This window comes from Mya arenaria, chromosome 3 (assembly GCF_026914265.1).
Source record: "Mya arenaria isolate MELC-2E11 chromosome 3, ASM2691426v1".
NCBI lineage: Eukaryota > Metazoa > Mollusca > Bivalvia > Myida > Myidae > Mya > Mya arenaria.
The window spans coordinates 69,647,029-69,656,425 of record NC_069124.1 but is presented as its reverse complement, the minus strand read 5'-3'; the positions used below and the strand labels follow the sequence as shown (position 1 = coordinate 69,656,425).

The following is a 9,397-nucleotide window of genomic DNA, read 5'->3' as shown; positions in this document are numbered from 1 at the left end:
AGAGCAAAAATTTGATAAGCACATAGAGAGCTGAATTTTCTACCTTCTGTACCCTGTCCGTAGGAGTGTATTTGGAAATCATGAGGAGACTCCGCTACTGAAAGTGGACAATTTTAGAAAGGTACCGATTAGGAATTGTGTATTTCAGATTGAAACTCGACACTTTTAAGAGAGGTGCAGTGTGTTCAGTTGGTAAATCATGAGGAAACTTCGCCTTCTGAAATTGAATATTTTTGAGAGGTCCCAAATGGGGATTATGTATTTTGATGTAGTTCATACTGATTATGGACATTTTTTCGAGAGGTACAGAATTGAGATTTGATGTAGTTCATACTGAAACTGGACAATTTTAGGGAGGTTCATAATGGCAAATACATGTATGTGTGTTATTTATAGGTAATGAATTACAAAGTATACCAAACAGGATATAGTTTTTTTTGTTTCGTGTATGCACAAATTCCCATAGAACGAGGATCGTCCCAAAATAGCGAACAATTGTTAGTTTTAAAGACAGAATGAGGAGAAAATAATGAAAACTTTGAAAAGACGTTTAAAGCTGCACTCTCATAGATTAATCGTTTTGACAACTTTTTTATTTTTTGTCTTGGAACCAGCCATTTTTTTGCGAAAATCCATGAGAACCAGTTATATAAGAGTACTGACAAAAATAGATCGCAGAATTTTATATTTAAGTTCAAAAATTGATGTTTTATGCATTTTTCTTCAACCGTTAGTAACGGTTTAAGCCATAAAACATTTTTTCGAACGGAAATATGCAAATCTACGATCTGATTTTTTTATAATTAAACATGGTTTTAAACAGGTGTATACGCAGCTTACTCGGGAGGAATATATTTGAGATATTGTTTTCACCAAAAACCCATCGCTAATCAAGTCTTCAGACAGTATTCCCGGCATCGGTGATAATGCCATGGTAAAGACAGACTCTGGTGTTAAACAATTCTATAATAAAGTATTAGCAAGGAAAATATATTAATAATCATTGACAAGAAGACGAAACAATGGACCGAATTTAAAAAAAAAATAACAAAAAACTATGTAAAAAGGAATTTCATAAAGCTGAAGTATTTATGTTCAAAAAACTTCCAAGATGGGCTTGATAATGATAATTCTAAACCATTCTGGAGTTTCATTAAACCAAAGCTAAAAGATAAACTCGATGTTGCTTCGCTGAAAAATAAAGGGAACGTGTTGAACGACGGTTAAGACAAAGCCCATTTTCTGGTGGACAAGTGCAGCTCTGTGTTTTCTGCAAGAACCTCGTCAAACTAACCAACCCTGCCTAAAAAGTATAAATATGAGCTCCGGAACCTAAATCTCACAACAGCCGGGATTGAGAAACTTCTATTAGCTTCAAAAGGAAACAAAAGCTACAAGCCATGATAACATTTCAAATATATTACTTAAAACTTGCGTAAAACAATTTGCTCCAGGACTATCAGCAATCTCTCAACTGTCAATTTTAATGGGAAGCTGACATATAAGTGTATCAATGCCAATGTGTCGAGAGTTTTCAAGAAAGGAGAAGTTCATAGGCGAAAAATTATAGTCCTTTTTCAATAAAGTCAATTTCGTGCAAAACATTAGAACATATCATTTGTTAACATTAGAAAAGAACAATACCCTGACAAAGAGTTGGAAACTGTTCCCCTCGCTGAACTCTGCCAGAAACGGCGATTGTCTTCTATACAGTACAACTAGCTGCCAGAAGGACTTTGAAAAAATACAAAAAATTAAAAAGAACTTGAACTCTGGGCTGATAAATGTGTTATGTAATAACATGCGCTTTAACATGCAAAGAAATGTAACCTCATGAGCATAAACAACAAGAGTCCACATTTCTACAGCTTTTGTGACCATAGGCTAAAAACAGAAAATCCATATCATTTTGGACTGACTCTATCTGAAGATCTAACATGGACATAACACATTAACACATTTTTATTAGATATCAAACAAGCATTGGCTTTCGTACATAGAAACCTTGGCCACTGCCCAGCTTAATATCGAAATACTGCGTACCTGGCACTCGTCCGGTCAATTCTTGATTATGGTTACATCATTTATGATCCTTATAGACATTTGGATACCAACAAACTATCTAGAACAAGCTCAATGAGCAGTTCTTTTGTAACTACATATCTAGTAGTTATGTATTAAAATAATTTACTTCTTTCGAAACCTCATCAATATAATGTTGATGTACTTGCATGTTTCTGGTTTGTCTTTTTTCCCCTTTTTTCTAAATTTGTAAAAATTGAAATTCATGGATATTCTAGCAAATTTATATATACACATATTATTCATATAATGTCTCTTGATTGATATTATTGCATTACACATGTATAATTTAGGATGTTCATTTCATATTACATATTGGTCAATAAATGAAATATAAAAAATATATATAATAATAATAAGTAGTGGCAGTATTCCTTACGGTACACTATAAGACCCGCGAACGGAAGAATGTGTCTCTCGCATGTTACCGGCATCTGAAATTAACAAGCCTTCAAGAACATCGGACAGTAACACGTCTGACCTTCTTCTTCAGCCAACCTACCACCCGCAAAGTATATCCAACCAGCGAGGAAAAAGGGGCATATAAGACTTAAATTTTAATTGATGGTATTACATCAAATAACATTCAAAACCATGTTATAAACAATTCCGGCTAAATAAGGGCTTTCAAATAAGACATTATAATTCGGCATTCTTTGTGAAAACGCTAAGATAGTGAACTCAACTGTAAGATTGTTTTTGGTCAGCGTAGAGACAGTTGATGGCCCTCCAATTGTACAACCGCCGTCCTTTGGTGTGCAAAACGAGAAACGGTCCAATACTGTAAAGATACAGAAAGGACCGTTTTAAAGAAATACCGTTTTAACAATTAATAACTGTTGTCTGCCCCTTAGTAAACATTTCGGTCGCCGTTATATTCTATACACGTTCACGGTCTGACCACTGGAATCTATACACCCCCATTGAAATGTCGTACAATATATAAAAAATTCCTTATCCACATTTTTTTGAGATTTCAGATAATAATTAAGACAAAAGATGACAATTTTAAATAAAATAAAAACTTTGCAAGGACATAAACAATTGTATCTCACTGTTTCCAAGTTCAATCGACATTGGACTCTATACAGCTACACCGTAGGACAGACAATGGGACTCTTTTCAACTCCAACGTAAAACTAACATTGAACTGTATACAGCTTCATATTAAGACAGATATTGGAATCTAAACAGTTTCAAATTTGAGAGATCTTGGACTCAATACAGCCTCAAATTTGGACAAATATTGGACGTTATACAGCCTCAACTGAAGACAAACATTAGAATCTAAACAGCCTCAACTGAAGACAAACATTGGAATCCATACAGCCTCAACTGAAGACAAACATAAGAATCTATACAGCCTCAGCTTAAGACAAACATTGGAATCTATACAGCCTCAACTTAAGATACACATTAGAATCTATACAGCCTTAACTGAAAGCAAACATTAGAATCTATACAGCCTCAACTTACATGTAAGATAAACACTGGAATCTATACAGCCTCAACTGAAGACAAACAGTGGAATCTATACAGCCTCAACTGAAGACAAACAGTGGAATCTATACAGCCTCAACTGAAGACAAACATTAGAATCTATACAGCCTCAGCTTAAGACAAACATTGGAATCTATACAGCCTCAACTTAAGATATACATTAGAATCTATACAGCCTTAACTAAAAGCAAACATTAGAATCTATACAGCCTCAACTGAAGACATTCATTAGAATCTATACAGCCTCAGCTTAAGACAAACACTGGAATCTATACAGCCTCAACTTAAGATATACATTAGAATCTATACAGCCTTTACTAAAAGCAAACATTAGAATCTATACAGCCTCAACTGAAGACAAACATTAGAATCTATACAGCCTCAGCTTAAGACAAACATTGGAATCCATACAGCCTTAACTGAAAGCAAACATTAGAATCTATACAGCCTCAACTGAAGACAAACATTAGAATCTATACAGCCTCAGCTTAAGACAAACATTGGAATCTATACAGCCTCAACTTAAGATAAACATTAGAATCCATACAGCCTTAACTGAAAGCAAACATTAGAATCTATACAGCCTCAACTTAAGACATTTATTAGAATCTATACAGCCTCAGCTTAAGATAAACATTGGAATCTATACAGCCTCAACTTAAGATAAACATAAGAATCTATACAGCCTTTACTGAAGACAAACATTGGAATCTATACAGCCTCAACTTAAGATAAACATTAGAATCTATACAGCCTCAACTTAAGATAAACATTGGAATCTATATAGCCTCAACTTAAGATAAACATTGGAATCTATATAGCCTCAACTGAAGACAAACAGTGGAATTTATACAGCCTAAACTGAAGACAAACAGTAGAATCTATACAGCCTCAGCTTAAGACAAACATTGGAATCTATACAGCCTTAACTGAAAGCAAACATTAGAATCTGTACAGCCTCAACTTAAGATAAACATTAGAATCTATACAGCCTCAACTTTAGATAAACATTAGAATCTATACAGCCTCAACTCAAGGCAATCATTGTAATCTATACATCTTCAAGTTGGGACAAACATTGGTGTCTATACAGTCTCAGTATTGTCTTGTACATATACAGCTTTTAAAAAGTATTTAACAACAGCTTTGGTTCTTAATCTGTTTTATTGATCATATATAATGTATTATATAACATGAGGTACACTGAATGTCACAATCACATGCAGTACTACCCTTAGATATTTTGTAAGAAAAATGCTAAGTGTTGAGTTCTCTGTAGCCACTCTATATGTTTATGCATAAAGAACACCTTTTACAACAACGAATATATCTGTTTTATCTTGAAGGCTAGGAATGGACATGTACCTAGCTGTAACACCGATACAATATAATCAAAATAACAACACATTTAAATTTGTTAAAATGTTTGATAATATATGAATGGCTATTCAATGAAGAGTATAATAAAAACAGTTTAAAATGGTTAAACTAAAATGACACATTTGGTCTTGTTTCGTACAGAAAAATGAAGAGAATGAAGGTACACATAGTGTCAACATAAATGCATACATGTACTATCCCCAAATAAGAAAATGTTATGATAACCTCATAAAAATACATGTAGTTACAAGACAAATTTTAAGTATGTGGATGAAACAAATGGAACACATCCAAGTTAACTGAAGACTCTGACTATTACTATTAATATAGATATTCATTATTGTAGTGCATACAAGTTAAGTAAGTTAAAATAAGTCATGTTCAAATAACAAAGGAAACACATCCAGATTGTCAACTGTAGTGTGAACTTCATTATTTTTTTACTTTCTATGTTAAGAGAACCTTTCTTTCTGTTCTTTGCCTGAAAAAAATAAATAATAAAGATATAAATTAAAAGCATTCCCATTTATCAAAAATCAGCAGTTAGTAATTTTTCGGCAATCTTGGGCATTTATCAGTTTATATGTAATACAGGAATAAATGCTGTTAGCAGGAAATTACAAGAATTTCACATGTATAAAAAAACATTTTTGCACACAGTTTAGTTGTAGAGGATCTTTTAGGATTATGATATAGTAATACTGGCAAATTGAAATTGGAATGCATGATACTTATTTCATGGCAAGATTTAAAGTTTAACACAGTATTCACATATATATAGAAGAAAACAAATACAACATACATATTATCGTTCTTCAACGCTGCAAGCAAATCCTTATTCGCCAACGCTCGAACACCATTTTGCCACGAGTACATACTGCAATTAAATCATAATTCTATGAAAAATCTTTCTTTTGTTGATCACCTTCAAAAAATCCGTTTTAAAACCTATTGTGCAAATATTAAGATGTTTTTTTACAACAAAAGTATGCTATATGGATGGCCTGTACGATAGTATTAGGCAAAATATATTAAAACATACTTTGTGGTTTGCTTTACTGCCACGATATTATTTCAAATTCTGAAGCAGTTAAATATTCCTTAAAATCAAATAAAGAAAAAAAGTCCAATTTTAGGATCACAATACACATAATATCATATTGGAAAATCATGAGTAAAAAAAGGTGTTTTAAACATTTTTTGTTAACATTACCAGACTATAAGACTGGTACTTTTCCTGCCTTCCCTCATCAAGTCAAGTCAAGTCAAGTCAATATTTATTTATTGTCGGGTACTAGCATCAACAGTTTAACATAAGCTATGAATAGCTTTTGACCGACATTATAAATAAATAGCATAACTTATGTAACTAATATATCACACACATCAGTTCATGCCAATAATAATATTCAGAATGTACACTTGAAACAAATAAATAATTCTTATAGTAAAATCACATAAACATATTTGGCAGTTGAAAGACATTAGACTATATATAGAATGTAGGTAGATTAGCATAATTTATAGCATAAGTTAATCGAAAATACGAATCACAAGGTAATACGACAATGCATTTAGCATGGGAAATAAAACAAAAGAAGTCACAATTAATTAACATGAATTAAATCAAAGACACATTGAAAGAGACCAGCTGCCTAGGCAGTCTAAGCTCGCGAGGTCCCATCCAACATATCCTTGATTAAGACATTTTACAGCATGTTATATGACAGCATTCTTATATGCAAAATGAGCATTTGCAGTTATCTCCGCTCCATGCCCGGACTAAACTCTTAAAATGATTAAAATTAGTTCCTTCCCTAAAATGTTGTGGAAGGGAGTTCCAAAGTTCAGGGGCACCGGAGCGGAAAGAATTGCACCCATATGTTGTAGTTCTTACCGTTGGGATAGCAGCCATCATCTTATATCTAAAGTTAAAGGAATGTTCTTTTATTACCACTAAGTCATGTAGATACATTGAAATCTGCTTGTGGATAATTTTATGGGTTTCTATAGCAATGGACCTTAACCTTCTAAGCTTAAGAGTTGGCAACATTGATTTAGATAAAAGTGTTGGGTAATCAGATGTGTAATCATTGTATATGAATCTGAGGGCTCGTTCTTGTACTTTTTCAAGCTTCTTAGTATGCACCTCGCCACAAAAATGCCAAGTAATTGGACAGAAATTGAAACTTGATATGATAAATGAGTAATATATGTTTAATTTTCCTAGTTTACAAAGGTTATGACCTATTCACTTTAAAACATTAAGCTGTCTTGAGGCTTTCTTGCAAATGCTTGAAATATGGACTTCAAATTTAAGTTTGAAGTCTATTGTGACATCCAAGAGTTTGACACTGTCTTCATATTTTATAGTTGTCTCATTCAAGTTAAAGGTTATATTTTGGTCCTTAGTTTTCTGTCCTATTGCAATGGCTTGAAATTTTTCGGGGTTGGCTTTCATATGGTTATCTGAGAACCATTGTATTAATATATTACTATCCGACTCCAAAGTTTGGACAACGTTGTCTATGTTTTTGTCGCTATATGATAGAGTATTATCATCAGCATAATTATACAGATTGCTTCTATGTATAAAGTTGAAAATATCGTTGATAAATATATTAAAAAGCACAGGACCTAAAATGAATCCTTGCAGTACTCCTTTACAGATATGTTTCAGTGGGTTTATTTCTGTACCAAGTTTCACACATTGTTTGCGATTGCTTAAAGTTCTATGACTGTAAGTCTTGGTATAAAACCTTTCAGTTCCCACAGTCTTTGATATTCTTCAAGATATATTACAAAAAGAAAAGGAAAATCTTTACTGTGCATTATATCTGATCTATCTGCTTTCATTGACACAATTGATGGAAATAAAATGTGGACAAATGGGAGCAATTCTCTCAATGTGAATCTGACATTGCATTTAGAATGTTATGCACCAGTCATTTGTAACCACGCCCCGACCCAGTCCAGGGATACATGTAGTCAGGGAAATGGGCCTTGTTTTTACCTTCCAGATGGCCTGGCAGTGCCGGGTGAATAGTGTGGTTTTATCTTGGCGCAAAATATAGCTGAAATGGACCTTACCTAGGGTTCCCGGGATGTGGGAGCATTTGATTTGGTTTGACCATTAGTTCTTCGCTGCAGGGCGGAATTTTACCTTGGATAGGCTGGACCGAAAGTCAAAGTCCCCACTCAAGTCAAGTCAAGTCAATATTTATTTATTGTCGGGTACTAGCATCAACAGTTTAACATAAGCTATGAATAGCTTTTGGAAATAGCATAATTTATGTAACTAATATATCACACACATCAGTTCATGCCAATAATAATATTCAGTATGTACACTTGAAACAAATAAATAATTCTTATAGTAAAATCACATAAACATATTTGGCAGTTGAAAGACATTAGACTATATATAGAATGTAGGTAGATTAGCATAATTTATAGCATAAGTTAATCGAAAATACGAATCACAAGGTAATACGACAATGCAATTAGCATGGGAAATAAAACAAAAGAAGTCACAATTAATTAACATGATTTAAATCAAAGACACATTGAAAGAGACCAGCTGCCTAGGCAGTCTAAGCTCGCGAGGTCCCATCCAACATATCTTTGATTAAGACATTTTACAGCATGTTATATGACAGCATTCTTATATGCAAAATGAGCATTTGCAGTTATCTCCCCTCCATGCCCGGACTAAACTCTTGAAATAATTAAAATTAGTTTCTTCCCTGAAATGTTGTGGAAGGGAGTTCCAGAGTTTAGGGGCACCGGAGCGGAAAGAATTGCACCCATATGTTGTAGTTCTTACAGTTGGGATAGCAGCCATCATCTTATATCTAAAGTTAAAGGAATGTTCTTTTATTACCACTAAGTCATGTAGATACATTGGACCCTGCTTGTGGATAATTTTATGGGTTTCTATAGCAATGGACCTTAACCTTCTAAGCTTAAGAGTTGGCAACATTGATTTAGATAAAAGTGTTGGGTAATCAGATGTGTAATCATTGTATATGAATCTGAGGGCTCGTTCTTGTACCTTTTCAAGCTTCTTAGTATGCACCTCGCCACAAAAATGCCAAGTAATTGGACAGAAATTGAAACTTGATATGATAAATGAGTAATATATGTTTAATTTTCCAAAGGTTATGACCTATTCGCTTTAAAACATTAAGCTGTCTTGAGGCTTTCTTGCAAATGCTTGAAATATGGACATCAACTTTAAGTTTGAAGTCTATTGTGACACCCAAGAGTTTGACACTGTCTTCACATTTTATAGTTGTCTCATTCAAGTTAAAGGTTATATTTTGGTCCCCACTATCCATGTCGACATATTGGAAGTCCAAGTTATAATCCCTTAAAAGAGTTATTATACTAAAACGGGAGCTTAAAGTGCTATCCGGAAATAGAACTAGTTGAA

At 33.5% G+C, this 9,397-nt stretch overlaps 1 long non-coding RNA gene across 1 annotated transcript; it reads right to left on the bottom strand.

The window, feature by feature from the left end:
- Window positions 1–4,727: 4,727 nt before the first annotated feature.
- Window positions 4,728–9,378, bottom strand: LOC128227486 (uncharacterized). The gene is made up of 2 exons (XR_008259822.1): window positions 5,765–9,378; window positions 4,728–5,443 (listed from the first exon to the last, which is right to left on the bottom strand). It is a non-coding gene; the product is annotated as an uncharacterized LOC128227486 (long non-coding RNA).
- Between the last annotated feature and the right edge of the window lie 19 nt (window positions 9,379–9,397).